Source organism: Anticarsia gemmatalis, chromosome 25 (genome assembly GCF_050436995.1).
Source record: "Anticarsia gemmatalis isolate Benzon Research Colony breed Stoneville strain chromosome 25, ilAntGemm2 primary, whole genome shotgun sequence".
Taxonomy (NCBI): domain Eukaryota; kingdom Metazoa; phylum Arthropoda; class Insecta; order Lepidoptera; family Erebidae; genus Anticarsia; species Anticarsia gemmatalis.
The window spans coordinates 2332471-2355118 of record NC_134769.1 but is presented as its reverse complement, the minus strand read 5'-3'; the positions used below and the strand labels follow the sequence as shown (position 1 = coordinate 2355118).

At 31.6% G+C, this 22648-nt stretch overlaps 1 protein-coding gene across 13 annotated transcripts in view; it reads left to right on the top strand.

Annotated features, from left to right (window-relative positions):
- dati (zinc finger protein datilografo) overlaps window positions 1-22648 on the top strand; it is a 133478-nt gene that overhangs the window by 94725 nt on the left and 16105 nt on the right. The window lies entirely within an intron of this gene.

Below are 22648 nucleotides of genomic sequence, written 5' to 3'. Positions count from 1 at the left end.
CTGGTTTAGGCCTGATTTCGGTCATATATCTGTCGTATACAAACTTTTAATCCTTATTAAAGACGCTTAAGAGTTGATTCGTGGAAAAGTAGTTAGTTTTTGACACCAGGTTTTAAACTATCTCAAAGATAAGTATTATCAAAAACCGTTTACCCGTGTACCAGTGATATCCACAGGCAGACGAATTGTTGCACTTATAATACTAGCCGACTATTGAAGACATTAACCGTATCAAAAAGTACCAAAATACCTTTTGTATTAATCCTAGTTGAAAACTACTAGCCAAATATCAAATTATATTCAGAAATTTTTCATATAAGAGTTACAAACATGCATAAATCCATCCTTCTCTAACGTTTATAATAATAATAGGGAATATATCTAATTATCTATCCTTTATAATCTCTAAGAAAACGCATCATAAAATTCATCACACGAATCCCATTGAAATACATTAATAGAATCAAAGCCACACTTATAGATTCTTAGTCGATTCTATTTTAGTTCGTTTATAAATATCTATTGCACACTTTCTATTAGTCATACTAAAAACTATTCAATCTTTGCATATAATACTAATTATAATACTAATTATATGTTGATATAATCACGCTAGCGTTTCCCGGATAGGTGTGGCAGTATTGTAATATTTTAGATACTAAATTACTGCTAACTATTGCCCAAAACATTGTGATGAAATTTAACGCTCCTAAGAGTACTTATAAACAGTTCTTGAAATAATACAAACACCTATGTCAGCAAGGTGAACTCTAAACTATTCTCTCTTTCCGGGGACCCATGCCCAGCAGTGGGACAGTAATGGGTTAAATTTATTTAAAGATATCTTTACGGGATTGGAACTTATTACCTCTCGATTTCAATTCCTTTACACATTTTTCTGTTGCCAATTAAAAGTTATGTACTTCTATACATATAAACTCTTGCAAAAAAGTAATATTGCTATCATAGGAGACCAAAAGTTAATCCACAAATAGTTGTTTCGGGTCTGGTTGTAGGTACTTTGTGTCCGTTGTTTGTATGTTTGTAAAAGTCCCCGCGACACAAGAGCAGTTATTGCGGGAGTTGTCATACATTTCATACCAATTCAATTCGACCAGAATGACCACAAACAGACAGAAATAAACTATCTCAAATGTAGTAAAAAAGCCCTATAAATAAACTATTTTATCTATAAACTTCACGCGTCTTACTTCCTCGAGGTACTAGCAGAGATGTTATCGTAAATACATGGTTGGTTGGTGAGCCTAGGGTCTAATGTAGGGGACGAACTTCTATGGGAAAGATATGTAAAACTAGCCACTAGGTATAAAGGTTTGAATAATACCTAGGTTTAGACTTTAGATCTGTTTAAGAGATATAATAGTTTTGTAAAGAGTTTTTAAGATGGTTGTTTTGTACTGAAATGGTTTTGATTGACCGTAGGTTTGATGTCAAGGTGAAACAATTTTTAAAGAGAAGTTAGAGGATTTTTTGGCCTTTTTTTTATGTTTTTAAAGGACTTTACTGCCTGTTTTATTTGTTTGGTATACTTTTTAAAGGTTATTTTGTGAAAAATGACGTATTATTTTTTGTCTTATTAAGATTAAAGTCCTAAGTTGTATATCATTAACACACATACCTCTTCTAACTAATATTACTAAGTGTGCATCTTCAAGAAACTATTTTAAATACTTTTTATCAAAACGAATAAAACTAAATAATCTCGACCATTAGAAAGTCTAGCGTGTTTAGATAACACTAAGTGGTACTAGCGGATCTTAAACTAGCCCAGCACTAGTACTTTAAACTTTATTAACAAACATACAAAAAATCTACCTAAATATATTTACTATAGAATTATATATCATAACGTCGAACCTTATCAACGGTTAAGAAACAAATGATCTCAAAAAAAGAACACGCATTCTAAATCCAAACCTAACATTCCAAATTTAAAAACATCGCAACGAAAAAATGGAACGTTATAATTAAAATAGATACCCCACTATTGGCCAGTGTTTTCTAAGAAAAAAAATAGTCTAACCGTATACGTGAAAAGCGGGGAAAAAAATTCTCCAATGGCCAACGTCGGCCGGCGGTGTCGGCCAATGAGAGGGCGAGTTCGTGTGTCTAGTACGTTTTACGTGGCTTTGGAGTAAAAAAAATTACGTGTTTTTCCACGTTCCGAACGACCAATAGGCGTGATGCATTGCCGTTCTGTTCATTAAGATTCTATTTTATGTTTTTATTCAGGATTTTTATTGTTTTAGCAATTAGTTCTAGGTATTTAGTGATGTTTTTTGTTTGATGGTATGATAATAGTGCTGTCATTGAGGTTTTTGTGATAGGTTGTTTTAAATTAATGTATACAGCTTTTTTGCTTTATTGGATTTTTTTGAGATTTATTACAGTATGACTTAGTTATTAGTTAGTTTTTCTTATTGTTATGACTTATAAAGTATAATTTTGTTGACTATTTAAAACATAAAAAATATTCCATTTTTGTTTGTACATTTAAATTTTATATAAAGGTATCTACCACTAATTATCGCATATAATTAACAATAATTAACTACAGGATAAATAATTAAAAAACATTTTTTCCGTCCCAGCTAAGAATAAAGTAAAAAAGTCATACAAAAATACCTTTGATATCGGGATACTATACAAGGATAAATATACCACACAGGTATTTAATAAAAGGCATATAATTTAACATTAAACCTTTCGAAAATCCTGAACAGAAAACGATATGATTTTCGTAATACGACAGCCTATAATTATAGACATAACCTTGCAAGGAGGGGAATAAATAATCACCGCTTGTCAATTTTGAAGGAAAAATTATATGACTATTGCATTTTCATACATAATTGTTATAAGCAGGGTGTTACTTAGACTTTAAGGTTTCCTAGATTTTCTAAATGTAGTTTAATTTTGATCGGTAATTTTCTTTGACACTATCATTTTCTGAAAGGTATTAAGTATTAGACAGTTGACAGTTTAACAATTCAGTTTAGGTCGTAATGCTGTGCACTATTTCGAAAAGGATTATTATGTTATTTGTGTTATCCAGACAGTTTTAGGAAGTATTAATATTTTGTGTTTTTCCATATATAATGACATAAAATTAATCTTTTTCTCAAAGAGGTCGACAGAGACTAGGGAAACTCCGCGATTTAATACTAACCAAATATGTTTTCAGACAAATCTATGTTTTTCTCTCGTATTGTTAGTATTTAACCTACAGCAAAAGTTATTCAAGCGGCTCAGAGACCTATAGTACATTACCGTAATAAGAAAATCAGTAACGTACTTCACTAAGCAGGGACATACTTAGAATTCAATCTAATGCTTAAGGTATTTAAGAAACCAAAAATTCTAGGGCACACTTATACCAATAAATAGGTTACCAATTTTTAACGTGCCCTCCAAAGCACGGAAACGCTTAACTCAAATAATACTAAGGCATTTATGCAATATAAAAGTTATTTTTCCCCTTTCATAATTAATTTATAATCATACTTCCAAAGGTGAGAGGTGAATAAAATAATCTATTTTAAAGTTTATTAGGTCAGTATTTTTAAAAGTGGGTTGCTAAGTATCTTTGATCGAGGCACGTTAGTTAATCAATAAGTTGATGAATATTTTAATGTCAATGCATAACACGGAGTTGAATTGATTTGAAGCAAGTAATAATTTCGATGTCTGAAGAAAGATTTACTGATTGACACTTTTAGAAAGAAATTTTGTATTGTTGTGCTAATTAGAAATAATAGTTTTTTGATTATTTAAATAGAAACAACTCTCGTGTTAAGAATAAATGTGTTTTGGGGACTTTTACAAACATACAAATGATGGACGCAAAGTAGGTACTTCCAGACCGGAATAGTTTATGTGTGCACTGCAGAAAATAGTTGTTCTATGTGGGAATCGAATACACAACCCCCGAGTGTAGTTTGACAGAATAATGATGCAGTATGACCGTAACTACTAAGCCACGTTTCTCGTATTTTATTGACTATACTAATCTTTGTTCTTATAAGTCATTGAAAAATCCCGATCGCCATTATAATTTGTAAGATTTAACATAACAATAGAAAAACATTGAACACACAACGTAACTTTGTCTTTTCAAAAACTCACGATTTTCTCACAAAAGACGTTTTGAATGTAAAAACTTTTTGTTTTTGTTTGTATGTTATTTTGGAAGACAAAAGCTTTTTATTCCAATATTGAAGCAGAATTAAAAAGTTATTCTAGTTAAATACAAATACGTTTTACATTTTTTTGTTGAAAAATATTGTTTGGAAAGACAGTTTATTTGGATATAAGGATGGATCTTAAGATGACATTATGTTATTTTTCTTTAAATAAGTTAAAAATAAGTAAAACTCGAAACTATTCTCCTTACTAATTTTATAATTTCATCAATATACATACATACACACAAAGATCAAGCCTTATCCCCATAGCGGTGGGCAGAGACCAAAGAACGTCTCTTGGTACGATTCTTATAAACTTCCCTTGCCTCATTCACATCCATACATCTTATACAATTACATCAAATATTCAAAAAAAAATCTAAAGAAAGATAGCCACGTGCGTACAAAAAATCATCTTTCCTTTCATAATAAAACGAAATTATCGTCTATAATAACAAGCTAAAATGTACAAAGTATAAAATAATAAAAAATCACAGGTGTAACAAAAACTTGGTCTTAGTTTCCTTCCTCTCAAACTCAATATTAAACTGAAAACTGAAACTTCGTACTGAAACGAAAAATTCAGTGTAAAAGAACAAAGTGCCTTCTGTCCGACTTCGTTCGGAAACGAGGAGAAATATTCCAATAATTCTTACAAAGTCTTTGCACCTTACTTTTAACTTCTTTTATTCGCAACTTTCTTTTTTCTTGATCTTTTACTTTTATTTTTCGTTTACTTTTATTTTTAACGACCTTTTGAATGTTATTCTTAGAAGAAAAAAGTAGATAGAACTCGATGATTGAAATTAAATTAATACCTTTTTGTTAGTTAACGATACTCAATACTAAGATATTATACGTCGGATACCAAAGTATCAAAGCTTATGATACTGTTAGTTATATTTTAGTAAACTTTGAAGCCTTTATTTTACCACTAGAAGACATAGGTTACGAACCGGGATCCTAACTTGAAGCTGTCTACCAAACTTTGTTTACAACCACTGAACCAACAATCCATGGATATTTTTCCTTATAAAGTTCCAAAAATAATTATTTCTTTGTACCTATTTACAATTTATTACATATAGTTCTAATTTTAGGCATATTTTCACAAATTCTCGTAATTCCAGGTCGCAAAATTGGCAGTTTTTCCTACAATTTTAGGCACATTTAGTTTCTAAAGTTGGTTAATTAAGTTATTTTTGCAAATGTCCTCAATTATATATTTAACCGCATTATTGTTTCCTTTAAATAATTGTGGCTCTGAATACCCGAGATGGGACTGCAAAAGTCACGTAATTAAGGAAAAATATTAACATCTTACATTTTTCAGGTCAAGAGTACTTGAGACTCAATGTCAAGTCAACTATCCAAGTAATTTTAGAAAAAGCTTTAAAATTACTGTTCGTACCAAATGCCTATGGTTTGAAAAGTAAAGTTTCCGAAATATGAGCAATACCAAATTCATAATCTAGCCAAATTATCAATAAATCTAATTACTTCCTATTTCTAGAAAGTTTCAGTAACGTATCATCTACACATACGATACACTCACATAAAAATCATTTTCCCATAGGTGTAGGCAGAAAAAAACATTTGCTAAGATCCCTATAAACTTCTTTTGCTTCATTCACATTAGTATATCTTGTCATACAGGACTGATAGTCACAAGTACGCTACTGATTAAAAGCTTATTTAAAAACCACGCCCATTTCCAAACATCACAATACACCAATCATGTGAATAACGTAAATTACATCCCGAAAATCATCAGCGCTCGGTCAATGACCTTACTCAACGCAAACTCCGTAGTCCTTTTACAGTTTCACGCCCTGCAAATTATTGGCACTATGTATAAGTATATAGGGGGGTGACGGGGGTCTCATGTGCCACGGGAGGGGCCGCGGGAAGGGGGGGATAGTGGAAATCAATAGAATCATTGCGCCACAGCAGGCAGACAATGATTGCCCACCCGCGGCCCGAAACGGGAGAAAAATATGAGCATGTGTTGTTTCACTGCAATATATTGAATGTTATTGATTTTCGGAGAGAGACTCCATGTTTTAAAGCTTGCAGATGACTGCAGAATATTTTAATGACAAAATCATTGCGGAACTTTCGGGTGGGATTTCGCGAGCGCTTTTGTTCGGTTGATGATGCTTTACTTTAGTCTTTTAGTAATTTGACTTAAAACTATAGATACTGTTATAGTTGGAGATAGATTGGTCTATGATTAAAACATCTTCTAAATGTTTAAGAATACTAAACAATCAACAGTGAAGCAAAAAATGTGGCACTGAGATGACAATAGACAAAACTACTTAGTTTTAGTTCAACGTGAACATAGAACACATTTCAATCTTCCGTTCCTTCATCATCACGCTTTGGACTAATAGGCTAGGTTGCATAAGCATTATCTAAGTTATTTTTCAAGTCTCTACGTAATAAAAAAAGTTATAGAAATTAGAATACTAAAATTATAATACCATTAAAAAAATATTCGACATAGTTTAGATTTAAAAAAAAACTAACCACTAAGCACACTGCCTCCCAACCTACATTTTCTGGACATAATTTTATTCAAACATAAATATTTTAGTACAAATATTAAAATTAAGGTAGGAATACGTTTTGGTGAAATAATCTCTACGGTAAAACCGCAGTGTTGCGGCATTCACCGCACTCAAACGCATATCCCTTATATTAAACTAATGCGAGTATTGGTACAAATAAATGAATTTGTCTTGCTAATGCGGTCCGTCATTCGGTGGGTTTTAATTAAAATTAATATGTATTTTGCTATTTGGTCAGATACTCAGGTAGTAATTATAGCGCCTAAAAGTATAAAACGATCCATTATTATTTAATTCTAGATATTATAAAGATATAAGGAAACTATTCGCTAATAACAAGTTAGCAAGTATCCTGCGGGCTTATCACATACCTCACGTAAAATGTCAACGTCAAAATTATCGTCTCTATTCAGTACATTGCTGCTTTAACGTAACGCGTTAATCACTATAATCTAAAGAACAAAACAGTGTACAGCATAGTGGCTCTTAAATAGTTGTCAACTGAAATACGTTATAGCCCTCCTGTTCATACAAAAACATGAAACCGTTCTTCTAAACACTAAATATAAGTTTTCGAAAAACAATTTCATACAGCCTAAACTTGCAACTATAGAGCGTGTTACATTGTGCTCTCCCAACCGGGTTTTGAACCAATCTATACACTGTAGGCTAACATTGCTGACTACATACAAAGCACATAGACGTACTATCAAGCTAAGCCTCTAATAGGATAGGCAGTAACTAAAATGTAAGATTAACGTCTGCATAAAGTATTTTATATCATTAACGTGTAAAAATAAATAGTTATCCTCTAATACTTAACTATCGTTTAGCAACAGACCTTTTAAAATCCCTATAAATTATAATTTCAATTACCTACATAGAAACTAATATTAGTTTTATGCATCACATTGGTACAGCCTATTCTGGGAAATACAATTATAACACAATATTTATTATTGGACAGGTAAAATTCGTATTTAATTTATTGTTTGTAAAAAAGGTTAAATGTTAAACAATTTTTCCTCTTTAGTTAAAACGAGAGAATTAATATGGTTTAGAAACTTACTATTTTTTATGATAGTTGATGCTGTGCCTACTTAATCAGGCTCTTACATTCTCTCATACATGCACACATATTCGTTTCGGCAATATGTATCTAACAACAAAACCGACTCGACTCACTTATTTGCCTTATACTGATCGGGTTCATCTACACATTCGGGTATGCCGAATAGGCCGATGAATTTCAAACCGAATCTACGTCTAGCAAGCCATACTTTAATTCAATTCACGTTTAAAAACAAACACCAAAAATAAATATGACCAACCGCCATTTTTTGCTTCTGTACTGCATTTTAAACTTCTCATAGCAACCCTCAAAAATTCAAGAAAGGGGCATAAAACCCACACCTCTGGGAATTACCGTTAATTCAACCACGTAATCCATCTTATCATTTTTCAAAACATTTTTAATGGAAAATTTTGTCCGCGTAAGAGAAATCCGGCCCACTGGGGACAGGGTGGTTTACATAATATTTTATATTATGTGGTATTTTCGTAAAATAATGTATTATTAATATATGTTACGTATTTTGGCTAGTTGCCATATAGTATGGATGATAACGCTGCAGTTTCGAATTTAGTGGTTTTAAATAGTTTCATAAATTATGAGCGTTTAAATCTTAGGTAGTAATAAGATAGCAGTGTATTAATATGTTTAAATAACAATTTACGTTGGCCATTTGGTAAAGGTAATCGTAAACTGTGAACTATAACCTAACCTTTGTCGCTGCACTTAACAGTGGGGCATTAGATCCTACTTACGGAAAAAATCTATTTACTTTCTAGAAGCATCGTACGGCACAAATAGCACTTATTTCTTGAGAAATTCTTGCAAAAACAAAGCAGAATATATTTCTAAAGAAATTAAACTTGAATAAATGCCATTGTTTTTATTGGAATCGTTAAAAAACAATATATTTAAGGTAAATAAAGCGACGGAGGCGGTGGCTGTCGTAATTTCCATGATTGGTCCGACTCGAATGATTCAGTTATCTTTTTTTCTGTCGCTTTTTTTCATTTTCCACCGCGTCTTTGTGCCACCCTTCAGAAAAGAGGGCGAAGTGTACTTGGAATATTCGATTTGGTACTTGAAAAAGTGGGTGCGTTTTTTTAAGAAGTTTTGAGCAAAGGTTGATTCCGTATTTATTTTCTTATGTGTCAATATAGATATTTTAACTGGTTTTTAACATGGTACACTGTTTTGTGTAGTCTGTTTTGTATAAAATCTTACGTATTATTTGACTTTAGTGGTAAACAATAGTTAGAACGGCTTAAGAGAAGCCAAAATAAATTCTAAAATCACATTAACTGAGGATCTGTGCTTAAAAATCATATAGATAGATTCATACAAATTTTAATAAAATCCAAGCCCAGTTACATGAAACAAAAGAAAGCCGTTACAACGCTTCCTTACAACATTCCCTATTCATAATATTTAAACGAAACAAATCAATAATGTTCTTGCACATAAAATAGTGAAAGAAAAAACATCGGCTATCAATGAACCGTCGGCTGCCGATCGTAAAACTCTACAGAAGTCATTTTGTTTGACCAAAGTCAATGGGCTGTCGATTTGTGAATGTATTGCAACTTTGTTATATTTTAACTAACAGTTTGAAATAATGCTCGGTATGTGCTATTTGTTACTGGTTGTTAACCGTTAGTAGATACTTATAAGTTTAGTGACTGACAACTGGAAGCTTGCAAAAAAACTCTTTTGCTTCTACGTTGAAACTATACAAAATAAATGTTATAATCAGATGGTTTAGTTTAATAATCCGTGAATAATAATAATATTAAACAATCCAACAAGGCCTATTGCTAATAATTCTAGGTAAATCTATGGATAGTGATGAAACATACTTAAGTATATTTATTACTTAGCTACATACATACATAAAATGACGCCTTATTTTATTGAGATACGCAAAAACGAACAAAACCTTGCAATAAATCTTACTATTTTTTTTTGCTTTATTTTATAGAAAATATTAGACAATACTAGCTGACCCGGCAAACGTTGCTTTGCCATAAAAATTAAATAAAAAAACATTGTCCAGCGGACAAAATTGTGAATCTAAACCATTCTCAGAGCCCCTTGAACACACACAACAAATTTCATCAAAATCGGTCCAGTCGTTTAAGAGAAGTTCAGTGACATACACACTTACAGAAGAATTATATATATACAATATTTAAAATGTAAAGTATCAAAATTGTTTTCAAAAGTATAAAAAACGGTAGCCTATTTGCAGAAGCCGAGATGGAAAAAAGGTTGTTTCGCGTGATCGGCTTTTATTTGATTTTCTCAATGTTTGCGTACAAATTAGCGCTTCGGTACCTATTACGATTTTTGTTTGTTTTTCCTCTTTTTTCTGAAGAAGATGGGTTTTTTATTGAATGAAGTGTTTAGGGATGTTTTGGAAATAGGTGGGACTTATTTATTGATAGGATGTACTTATTATAGATAGATGGGATGTCATGACACTCGTGTGAAACTATATTTTCTTGGCATTGCTTTATTATTACGTGAAATCTAAATACGTATAAGTCTAACAATCGTTGTAGTCGATAAGTTTATATTACAATATTTTATTATCATAAAATTGTTATAAATAAAATTCTCAATAAAAATAAGGTTTGAAACTCCTCTCACCTTAACGAACCAACTTTTGAGTCTAAAAATATTTTTCAAAATGCCAAAGTTCGTTCATAATGTTAAGTAAACCAACGGCTACCCTTGCTTTTTTTGGAAAATAAAAGAAACCACAAAAGTTATCTTTCGATTAATTTGAAGTAACCCTTTTTGGTACAAGATTTTTGATAGATAAGTATAAAATAGAAATTAGAACAAAATTTTATCATGAGTTACTGTTTCGGCTTACACAATCATGATAATCTATATATTTTTGTATAAAGTGTATTATATAATCGGTTCTTAATATCGTTTTTAAACGATAATATTTAATTTAAATCACTTATTAACGAAACAAAAATAAATAAACTAACACAATCCATTGTTTTTGCGAATATAAATTGATTATTTTGTTTTCAATTCTTATCCCTTTTAATTATTTTTCTGCATTAATGATGTCTTTGTTTTTCAAGATAACAATTACGAGGAAAAATAACCTTAATTTGCTAAATCCAGGTATAATGTAACTGCACTGTACACACACGAACGAATTTAATCCAGGTAAATACCTGTAAAATGCACACAAATACCTAATACCTGAATGTATAGGTAGAGGTGTATGAAATACACCAACGCACATAACTACCATGTTATAACACACGAAATTCCTGGCTACTTTTGAGAAATATTTCAATAATAAATCAAAAAAGCCTAATAACACTTTACTCAACTTGGGAATCAAACTCGTGATCAACATCAACAGTCAAAAACAGAACAAAAAAAAACTCACACATTCACGCTTTTTGGTACCACAAATACATAAGTACCTATTGCCCTGTAGGTACCTAATAGTACTCCATCACTCAAGTGCTCAAATAGTAATGGGAAAGAAATCACGCCACCCCATCCAATGGGGTTTACACCCCTCGGGCCACAGATGTCGCTCTCAACATTTTTGAGACAAAATGAGCTTTTGCCTAATTTATTTTTTACCGCCTTCTTTTACTAGAGTAAATATTGACGATTCACGATGGTTGGGTGTGGATAAGACACTATATTTTTACGTAAAATATTCAGTTTTATTACTTTAGAACACTTTTTTTAGAAACCGCTTAAGGAAAGATAAATGACAATAAATAATTCAAGAAATCTTTCTACTTTCACCGGCAAAACGTGGATGTTTTTCATACACTTCTGCATACACCTTCGGCTATAACTGGCGTGATATTATCTTCTTCATAATGATGTATCATCTACTTTTACCAATATTAATGGCCGTTTCACGACAACGCCCAAAAAGACCACAGCTGCAGTTTTTAGCACTATAAAGACATTCAATAATACAGAGGTTAAGTCTTCATAATGATTTCTTAAAGCAAAAAACTCTACACCGCTGTAGGTCTTTCAACCACTTTTTCAACGTAAAATAAACGTCAATCGTTATCTTATCCATACTACACGAATTTTGACGTGACGGACCGAAGGTCGTATCTCAGTTTTTTGACGGAACCGGACGTTCGGGCCGGTGATCACGAAATTATACGAGGGAGAAAATTCTTCTTACAATTTTTTTACGAAAGGTGTCGCCCCGATTGGTTATTAAATCGGACTTAGTCTCGCTCTTCTTTTAATTGTCTTGGAAATTTTTGCCCGGACTTTTTTTAATTAGGACCACTGTGCGACGTTTAAAAAGTTGAGATTTAATTTTGCGAAAGACTTTTTTGTGAAATGATTTTTTTGTTCGAAATTGTCGCTTAGTCAGGTATGAAATTTATTTATAAGAGAATGTTTCTATCGAAACAAAATTAAGTAAGCAATAGTTTTGCGGAAAAAATACTCAAATATATCATTCTGTTTACTCAATACAAACAAACGACAAATTTATAGTCTTTATTTTGAAAGAGAATCACATCATACAACAAATGCTTAAAAAAGAACTCAGCTTGAATGAAACTAAAAACAAAACGCCTACCAAACCATAAACTAACAAAAGAAAGAAAAAAAAACACAATACTCTTTGGCGTAAAACAAATAGCTTCGCATCAAAGAAATAATTACTGATATTAATTATAACTTTTGTAATCTTTTCCTTTCTTTTTCTTTTATAGCGCCATATGGTGGGGTGTAGAACCATTTGTTTATGGTTATAATTATGGTATAATTAGTGTAAGGGTAATCAAGATTTTGTATGGTGTCGAAGTTAGTTGATTTCTTTTGGTATGTTTTTATTTGAAGCAGGACTGACATACGATTTATGTTTCTGTTCTTTTCTTGCTGTAGAAACACTTTTTTTTTTAGGTATTTCGAAATTAAAATTTAGATTCCAATTTGCTGCCATTTTTTGATTAGAAAATATTATTTTCTTTGATAATAATTTTACGAATATCATTAAGATATAGATACTTAAAATTTTGAGATCTTAATAAAAACCTTGCTCGATACTACATAGCTCCTACAATAAAAATACGCTACTAAAAATAATATTAACCTAGATATTATTTAAACGAGTTAGTTTCAACGCGAAACATCTACAATATTAAAATAACTTATTTAAACGGAGTCGTGTTTCCAACATTTTTCTTTCGACCGTATCGAGGTCGCCATTAGTAAAACAAAGATGGCGCCTTACCATGACAATTAACATCATAAATGAATAGAACAGCTAACAATGCAAGAAAAACAGTTTTCCTGACTTGAAACTGACGTTTTGTTTAACAAAAATATATTATTATTCTAGTAGAAAATGTTTCACGCATAAAATTATGTTATGTTGAAATACGAGCCAATCTTTTAAAACATTGAAATGATAAAAATATAAACGAATGCTTTTTGAAACATAAAATTTTTAAAACAGCATTATTTCGTGTCTTCATCTTTTCAAAAATATGGATATAGATAGAATATAGAAATATTTTTAAATTTCAAAATATCAAAAAATAAAATCACACTTAACCCTCCTTATTACACGCTTATTACACATTTTTCAAAAAACAAAATAATAAAAATAAAATTACACCAAAACTACAATTAACCCATTCACCGCTGAGTATGAAATCAAATCACACATCCACACAACAAATTCAAAAATCTTTTAAAATAAAAACACAAGGTTATTAAATAACAAGGTAACTTCATCTATACTACAAAACACTCCGACATTTCTCCCATTAGGTAGACCTTTAAAACCACTACCTATTATGAAGATGGCACTTTTAAATGCGGCTCTAATGTCTAAATGAAATGTATTAGCTATTTGTCACTGAAGTAATGTTCTAGTCGAAAGGAAAGTATTGAAAGGGTATGTTTAGGAAATGGGTACTTAGTTTCTTACTTAATTTTTATGACAGATTTTGTAGTTATATCTGAGTTGCTTATCCATAACTCATCAAAGTTGTAGTTTTATTGAAACTGTTTGAAAGAGACGTCGTATCTTTAACTAATGATAGTTTGAATTAGAACTGGCTAACATTGAAATCTTATATTTGGTTTATAGAAAATTTTAATACTTATGACAATTTTAATTAGGACGGAAGGCAATTCATATTGCGTATAGCTCTATTCTATTATAATATTGTAATATAAAATGTAGTTGCAAAAAGAGCTCATTCTAAATCGCAACAACTCATGACATTTGGTCTTTCTCATTTTTTTACATTAAATTGAAGCTTTTGTGTAATTTTGCTAACAATTTAGTCGTAAAGGTCAATGACCTCTTCCTAAAAAGAAAAAACGAATCATTATTTTATTTATATCAAACATTATTTGCATTATAATTCAGATAATCGTGCAACAAAGTACTTTCTTCGAAGAACATGTACTTCAATTATTCCGTTCGCATTCACTGAGATTAAATACCATCTGGTCTCCACATGTTGCCCAAAATTTCTTCAAAAAATCGTCGTTTTTTTAAATCACTGGCGATGCTAATAGGCGTGTTCCGACTAAAGATCTTTATGAACGGACAACAGCTGCGGAATGGAGCTTGAAATCGATTTATAATAGTTTTATCGAAGTTTATGGGTATCGATATCGAAGCTAAAAAAATTGTGTGATCGGAAGTCGGGTCATTTATGACACGGTCTGTTATTTTAGGGTTAATAAAGGGTTTTTTGAATGTCCTACTGACAGAAGCGACGGTTGTTATTATGTGTGTTGAAACTAGAAATTAATTTTTTCAAACGTTATACTTGTAGTAGACGCAAAATTGTTTTACGTTCTTGAAGGTATTATGCAGAAACTGCACACATCTTACATATTCATTCGCCACATATGCACACAAGAACACAATGACAAGCAACTACCAGCCAACTTTGCTAATCTAAATCATATCTTAACCCTAAAAAGCGACGACAAAAACAAAAGAATAAAAACAAAACAGAATCGTGACACAATTAGCGAAAAAATAAAAATTCAGAAATGGAACGACGCGAACTGACGCGAACACGCAAACTCTCTCGTTCGAAATTCAAATCCCTATGGCGGCCTTTTGTTTTTTTTTTCGCTCCCAACTTGCTACTTAGCCGTTTCTTTCATTCTTCCTTCTTTAATTAGCAAAAGAATAGGATTGCGTGTTGCTCTTAATTTTTTGTAATTAAATTACTTACTTTAGTAGACAATGGATAATGCGTTTCGCAATTAATTGTTGGGACATGCAAATTTTTGTAGTCTTTTGTTTATAAAATTATTTAACAGCACAATAATAGGAAACATTGTGAATCTGTAATTTTTGCTCGCGGCTTTCTTTGATTGTTTCTAAGAATAGCAGTGGTATTGTTTTTTCTTTGAATAGTATTACATTTTCATAGAACGACAGTTCCTTAGGCTTGCAATTCTTCCTGGTTGTCGGTCTCATGTATGGATATGTATCCAAAGATAAGTGCACTATTATGTTATTATAGGCATCAAAAGTTGCATCACCAGATGCGAAGTAACGGTACCGCTGTGCAATACCGCACCGGCGAAAACTGGTTTTGTTTAGCAAAAATATGTAGATGTATAACGAGCGGGCTTGGATTTTGTTGCGTGCGGGCATTCGCGACCTTTGCAGCGGAGGGTTAGCCTGTCTGTACGTTTTATTGATGTTTATCTTAAAATTTTGTTATAATTTATTAGTTCTATGTTTAAGAGAATTTATTATTAAATTCTGTTGTCTAATAAATACTTTATATTTATAACAACAAGATGTTGTAACTACAAATGAAGTGTAGCTTAGAATAAAGTTCGAACAGAAACAGTAATTTCAAGCCTAAAGAACAAAAAATGACCACAATTGCGCTGTCATACTGTCTCTAAAGTATAATAATCAAGTCATAATTATAACAGCTCTAATAAACATTCAAAAATTTTAATTACAGAACCTATTCACTAAAGATCAATGGTTCCTACATTATTCCAGACGTATTAATCGTTCATCCCCTATTTTTTTTTTCACTTAATTTAAACTCAAAAGATACTCGACTTAATTGCTCGCCGCCTTTCAAGAATCGAACTGATTTTATAAGAGAAAGGGAAAATTTCCCATTTTCCCCATTTTTTGGGGAAGCGGGGGCGTGGTGGGCCCATTGTGGGATGGTGATTAGAATTCAATTTTCGAACAATCGAACGAATGTGTTCAGAATGATGCGGTGCATTTTAATTGGAGAACGACTTTTGATTTAATGATTAATTGTTTTTGGGATTTTTGTTTTAAGACGTCGCGTTTGAGGGTTAAGACTTAACCTTAACGAGTAGGTAGGTATGCATATGCATTTTTAAATCCATCAGTTATTATAAAACGTAACTTTTTTATTGAATCGCATAATTATAGAAATAAACAATGATTTCATGTAATAAAAATTATTAAACAAAAAAAAATATAAGCGTTACACATCAAACAATAAAATAGAAAGCTTAACCCGTTCTACCATATGCGTTCCGATCCATCAAAATTAGTCACGACCGGTCAATAATAAAAATAATAAAAACTTAACCCTGCAACTGCGACACTCGGACAAAGGGCTAAAGGGCTAACGTCCCGGAAGAAATTCTTTCTGTACCTGTGAACGTAATAATAGCCGTTGCGTTATATTAGCATAATAATAGTGTACGTACTATTATTTTGGCAGTATTGGCTAACAAAATGCCCATTATATTAGGGACAGCTGCCGGCTATTTTTTGTAGGTGATTGTCCAAAGGTATTGGGATGCGCGAGGTCACCCTTTGAAATAATAATTTTATTATTATTTATTTCACAATGGTTTATTTTTGCGTATTGTTGTTCAATATTGTTTGAGGAAGTGATTTATTAAATATTGTCTAAATTATTAACTATTGTTTATTACAAATGATTATTATCGTAAATATTGTATTTATTTTAATTGAAAGGTAACAGGTTTACTAAACATTATAATGAAAAATCGGTTCATGCAAACGCCGGATTATCGCGCACAAACATTTCTCAATAGCATACAGGTCAAACTGAAAACCTCCTTTTTTAAGCCGGTTAGACACATCTATTCATCTAAAAATTTACTAAAAATATTTTTCCAAAATGTTCCTAATTTAAAAAATATTGTCCAAAAAAATAATCAGTCAAAACTTTTTAATTAAAACAAAAATGTTCCAAACTTAACCCTACACGGGCACTAACGACCCGCCATTAATAAAACTGCAGTTGAAATAATAATTAAAGTACACGTAAAAAATAATACAGATTGACATACGGGACCCTTTTGTCCAACAGGTAAAGGGTTAACTTTGGACGAACAATACGAGACAAAAAATAAACGAAAGGGTTTATGAAAAGAAATATTGTGCAGGGGTCTTTGTTTTTAGTTTCAACGGTCAAGTTTGTGAACAAAATAATAGTTGCTACTATTAATATTGTTAATGTGAAAGTTTAGTAATCTGTTGCGCAAAAACTGTTGGACGGATTTTGATGAAATTTAAAATACAAATAGTCTAAAATTAGAATGAGCATAATAATGTTATAAATACGTACCGTACGGCATACCAATAGTTCCAATCCTGGAAAAGAACATAGGATTTCTTTTACCCTTAGAATTGTCCTTACAGTAAAAGTCGCAGGCATAAAGTCATTTTGAAACCGAAAAGAATCTAAAGTAGTACATATTGATTTAAATCTTTCACCAATGCAATCTAAATACAAGGAAATTCTTTTGTTCGTGGCTTTTTTCTTTTTTACCTATGCATAAAATTATGCTCTGTCATATTTTTTATTGTATGTCAAGGGCTAGGATAAATCTGACTTTGGTAAGCCATAAAGGCTCACTAGAACTTAATGACTAGTAAAACCAAATACCAAGAACTCAATTTTCGGACGCTATCGGTACACAGTCGCTCAAATACTGGCAAATGCCGCTCACGGACTAATCGGGCTTATGATTGCAACACCCATGTACTTGAAAATTTCCTTTTATTTAGAAAATTGTCTTTTAATCTTCGGATTAAAATCATGAAGAAACTATGATTCAAATCGAACTATTAATGTCTTTAAAATTTCTGAATAAAAAAGAAAAACCATGACTCGAATTCAATTGCTGTTGGTGTATACGATTGTGCATCAAGCAATGTCTTGCTTGATTCCTGAATCGGGTAAATAAAATAAGTAGGGTTTTTCTGTTAATTTTGAAGCGTTATATAGAAGTCTGGAGTTTGGTAACGTGTTTTTAAAATGGCAATAGTCTTGCCTTTTGGTACATCATTCGTTCATCTAGTTAGTGGGCATCCTAGTGTCAAAATAGTTCAAACTGCTCATAGGCCTTTGGCATAGCTTAACGACTGTTATGACATAACAATCGAAACTTTGCGAGCAAAACACTCACACCTTTGCCTTCATCTTTGAAAATAATACATTAATCGGCATTTTTAAAAACAAATGGTTGCACTCACTTCTTCGAGAAGAAAATACATAATTCAGATTCTTTCAAAAAATCTCCAAAGACGATCTTTAAACTATTCAACAGTGATTCAACTGCAGATGAATTTTTAAACATCTCCGAACATTTTTGTATGAAAGTGTCCGATGGGGTAGTGGGGGGTTGAATCAAAATAATTGCCGCCCGGGACTGATGGCTCGCCAACCTCTTACTATTCACACGATCTCGGTTCTTGCCAGGGTTGCCAGTAAAAAAAACTACTTATTTCTATAATAATATATAAATTTAACCCATTAATGTTCCATTGCTGGGTCGTCTTCTCCCTAATGAAGAGAGGCCTTGAGTCCACCACGCTGGTCAAGTACGGGTTGGGGACTTTATAATATATTAGACTTTAAATTCAAATGTGTATTTCATACACCTCTGCTTACACCTTCGCGTCTAACAGGCGGGATATTATATATTTATACATGGCCTTATAATTAATATAAAGATATATTCAATAGTATCCCGGAGTTTTATAACGTACCCGGTAGCCAATAGTCTAGCCCCCAATTACATGGGACTAACATTGTACATTACGTAACGGAGGTTAATACATTTCTTCTTGCAACGTATAGTATAGCAAGCGGAATGTTCTTTTTGTATAAGTAGCGTTACACGGGTACATTTCACACAGTTTTGGTTACACCTTTGGGTATGACTGGCGTGATGCTATTTTGGCGTTTAAACGAGGGGACCGATCGATTGATCCAATCAGAATGGATTTTTTTCAACCCCTATATTAGTTCGACACTTATTGATTAACAATACTTTATATAGAGAAGTCGGTTTTATACATACTACGTATATATTTATATACCTTATAAAATGTCGATACAAAAATTGCAACTGAATAGTTTAACGCAATTTCTAGACGTCCATTTGTACTCAAGAGAATATTTTCTCATTATTTTCTACGCCAATAATACAGGTTACGTGACTAGATTAATAATTGACAAAGGCAATGGAGTATTATAGAATAAATATTATTCTATCTTTTAAATAATATAACAACTGCGAGAGATGAAGGTGTCCACTACATTAGCAAAGATCGAATTATGAGATTCATAAACTTAATTATAACATTTGTAGTTTTTCTAAAATCTAGACCCCGTACTTTATCTACCAGGTAGGTAATCTGACACTTAACTGGCAGATCTATGAGTCTTGAATCTGGCCTATACTTTTTATATGTCATCAAAAAAACACACTTTTCTATACTAATATCATAAATACAAAAGTTGGTCTGTTATAACAATACAGAGCTTTAGTCAAACATCATAGTTTTCATTCCCCTTACGTTTATCACACGCAAAAGTTTATACAAAACTAAAATACGCATAACATAAGGCAAAAAAATGTATACAAAAAGTGTATAAATATTTAAAAATACATACATTAATTAGGTGAAGACATTAAGATAAAATACCGGATGTCGTTAGCAACCCTAGCGCGGAAAACTTGCCAACTAGTTTTTGTTCCTTTTGCATTTTTCTTCAGGCGAAGAACTGGGATGTTTTTTTTATCTATTTTTATCTTTTTTCAGCTTAACCCCTCCTTCAGCGGGAGTTTGAATCTTTTTAGTCGTTGCTGAAACGTGTACCCTTTTCAGGAGTTGCTTGACTATCTTTCTTAAGTTGACTGTTAGAGGTTTAGAGAGGAGTGGAGACGGTTAGGTTAAAAAACTTTTGAAATTATATTTATCTTGAATTTACTTTAACTAATATTCGACTAATATTGTCAATGGTGAAACGTGTGTGTATTTCATACAGCTTCGGGTATAAAAGGCGTGATGTTATATATGTATGTTATTTCACAAATAGATGCATTTAGCATGCATAAATATTATACCGGGATAGATGATTTTTGTTCCTTGATTTACTTAGTGTTTTGGCCTGGTCTTAATTAATAAACTTATTACTTATAAATAAATATTAAACGTCACGTTGATTTTGAAAACTTCTGCATAAAAACTAATTTGTTTCTAAAAAATGTACATAATTTATAACATTACCTACTTAAAAGAGCTTCCTGTAAGCGACGTAGGATACTTTTTCCGCGAAATAGTCTCAATTACTCAGAAGATATAAAACATTTTTAACTAGTAACTAGTCATATTAATAGTTTATATTACGATTCTTCTATATTTATTTATTTCATCATACTTACCGGTTTATTGAATTAAAGGTAGTATTATTTTATTTAGAACAATATACATAACACAATGAACTTTATTGTCTATCACTGTTTTTGTATATTTAATTAGGATTTTCCAAATTAACAAAGGGATTTCCTATCATGTCATGTGTTAAATTATACCTCGGACTTATAAAAAATACTCCGTCCACGTATAACGATAATTTCGTGATTTACGGAATCATCTTCGTTATAAAGAGATTATTCCGTGATGTAGAGAAAATGGAGCATTATTAATGTTTTATGTTGTAAATGACAACATTGTTAAATAATAAAAATATTATTTAATGAATACTATTTCGAGATAGACATTTTAGAATCGTGCAAGCAGTTTCTGAGATTGTCTCTTACGAACAAAACTAAGTATTAAGATTAATTAAGATATATTTTTCTAAAGTTAACTTTGGTTATTTCAATTAACAATTTAATAGTAACAAACAAATTGTTTTCCTCAAATTAATTTATATTTATTTTTGGATACCTGCCAATTAACGTGTAACAAAACATAATTATAATTAATACTCAAAAATGTATTAATAAATAGGTACGTAAATGAAGGCCGTAAATTAGGTATATACCTGACATTACTCAGGAAAATCACTCAGGTTAATATTTTAGATATAATATTTACGCATAATTTCTGTATAACTATATCCTCCCAGAATGAGAAAGATTGCAAAATAATAAACCATATACTACAACAAAAACTGCCTCAAAAACAACATCTTTACCTTTTAAACATACATAAAATCACGTCTTCTTCATATAGAGTTAGGTAAAGACCAAAGAACGCGACTTGGCACAATCCTTACAAACTTCCCTCGCCTCATTCACATCCATACATCTTGTCATAAAAATATTCATCTACTTAAAAAAAATAAACTACAAAAAAAATAATTTCCTATTCGACTCTACAGTATTCTATGTTCGTTGAAAACTCCTTAAGTTTTTATTTGACCACTGAAGCATTCGAAAGATAGCGCCGCGGTGAAAATTAAAAAAAAAACGAGATAAAAAAAGCAAAGATTCTTCTCGAAAGTTCTCAACCCTCTAGAGTTTTTATTACTTTAACAAACTTAACAGAATACTTTTAAATGTTCTGTTTTTCGAATCGATTACAATTAAAAAGTTATGAATGAATAACATTTGCTTTTTCTTTCTTTTTTGAGGTAGTTGCTTTTTTTGGTTGGTTATTCAATTATGAGAGTTTTTATCCAAAGATGTCTGTTTTTTTGGATAACGTAAGACGGATTTTGGAACATACTAAGGCAGAGTAAACGTGTGATTACTATTTAATTGTTTAGTAAGGGTTTTATAAATACTAATTATGTAAGGCAATGTAGAGTCACTACAAATCTTCAGTATTATTTCGTACGGCTATCTGGTGTAGTGAAATATGCCTAATATCTTGAGTAAAACAGTATTATAAGAGCATTTTAGATAGCTAGTTTTCAGTTCAACGATTTGCGAGGCTGTTTATTTGCCAATATGTCTTTTAAAATCTCATCTACAACCCCAATCTCTTTTATAAATCACCCTTTATATAACAACAAAATACACAGTTAAAACATAAATTCGCGTACGAAATTTTAATGTAAAACGTTGCCAAAATTATCTTTCAACAAAATGGCTGCGATATCCATATTTAACGGCACGTCAATACGAATTCCGGTCGAACGCAGGTGGAATACTATTATATTTTTTTATGCCCGCTGCCCACCCCTAAAATAGTTGGGGGGCGAAGAGGGTGGAGTGAAAAGGGGGTGATAGTTGGGCGGGTGCGTGACCCCACCTATGATCCACCCCGGCTGGGTGGGGGGTGAGTTGCACCACCATGTGTGCACGTAAATTCGTGGCCCGATAATTTAAATTTCCAATAGCAATGATTAATGTTGTATAAATTCACAAATACATACAAAACTATAGTTATAGTGGGGGTTGATGTGAGCCTGACGTTTCCAGGGGATATATTTTGGATGCATTCAATTATTCAATACAAATACATTGAATTACACTTTATACACTTCAGTGGATAATGTCGATGATACACTTAT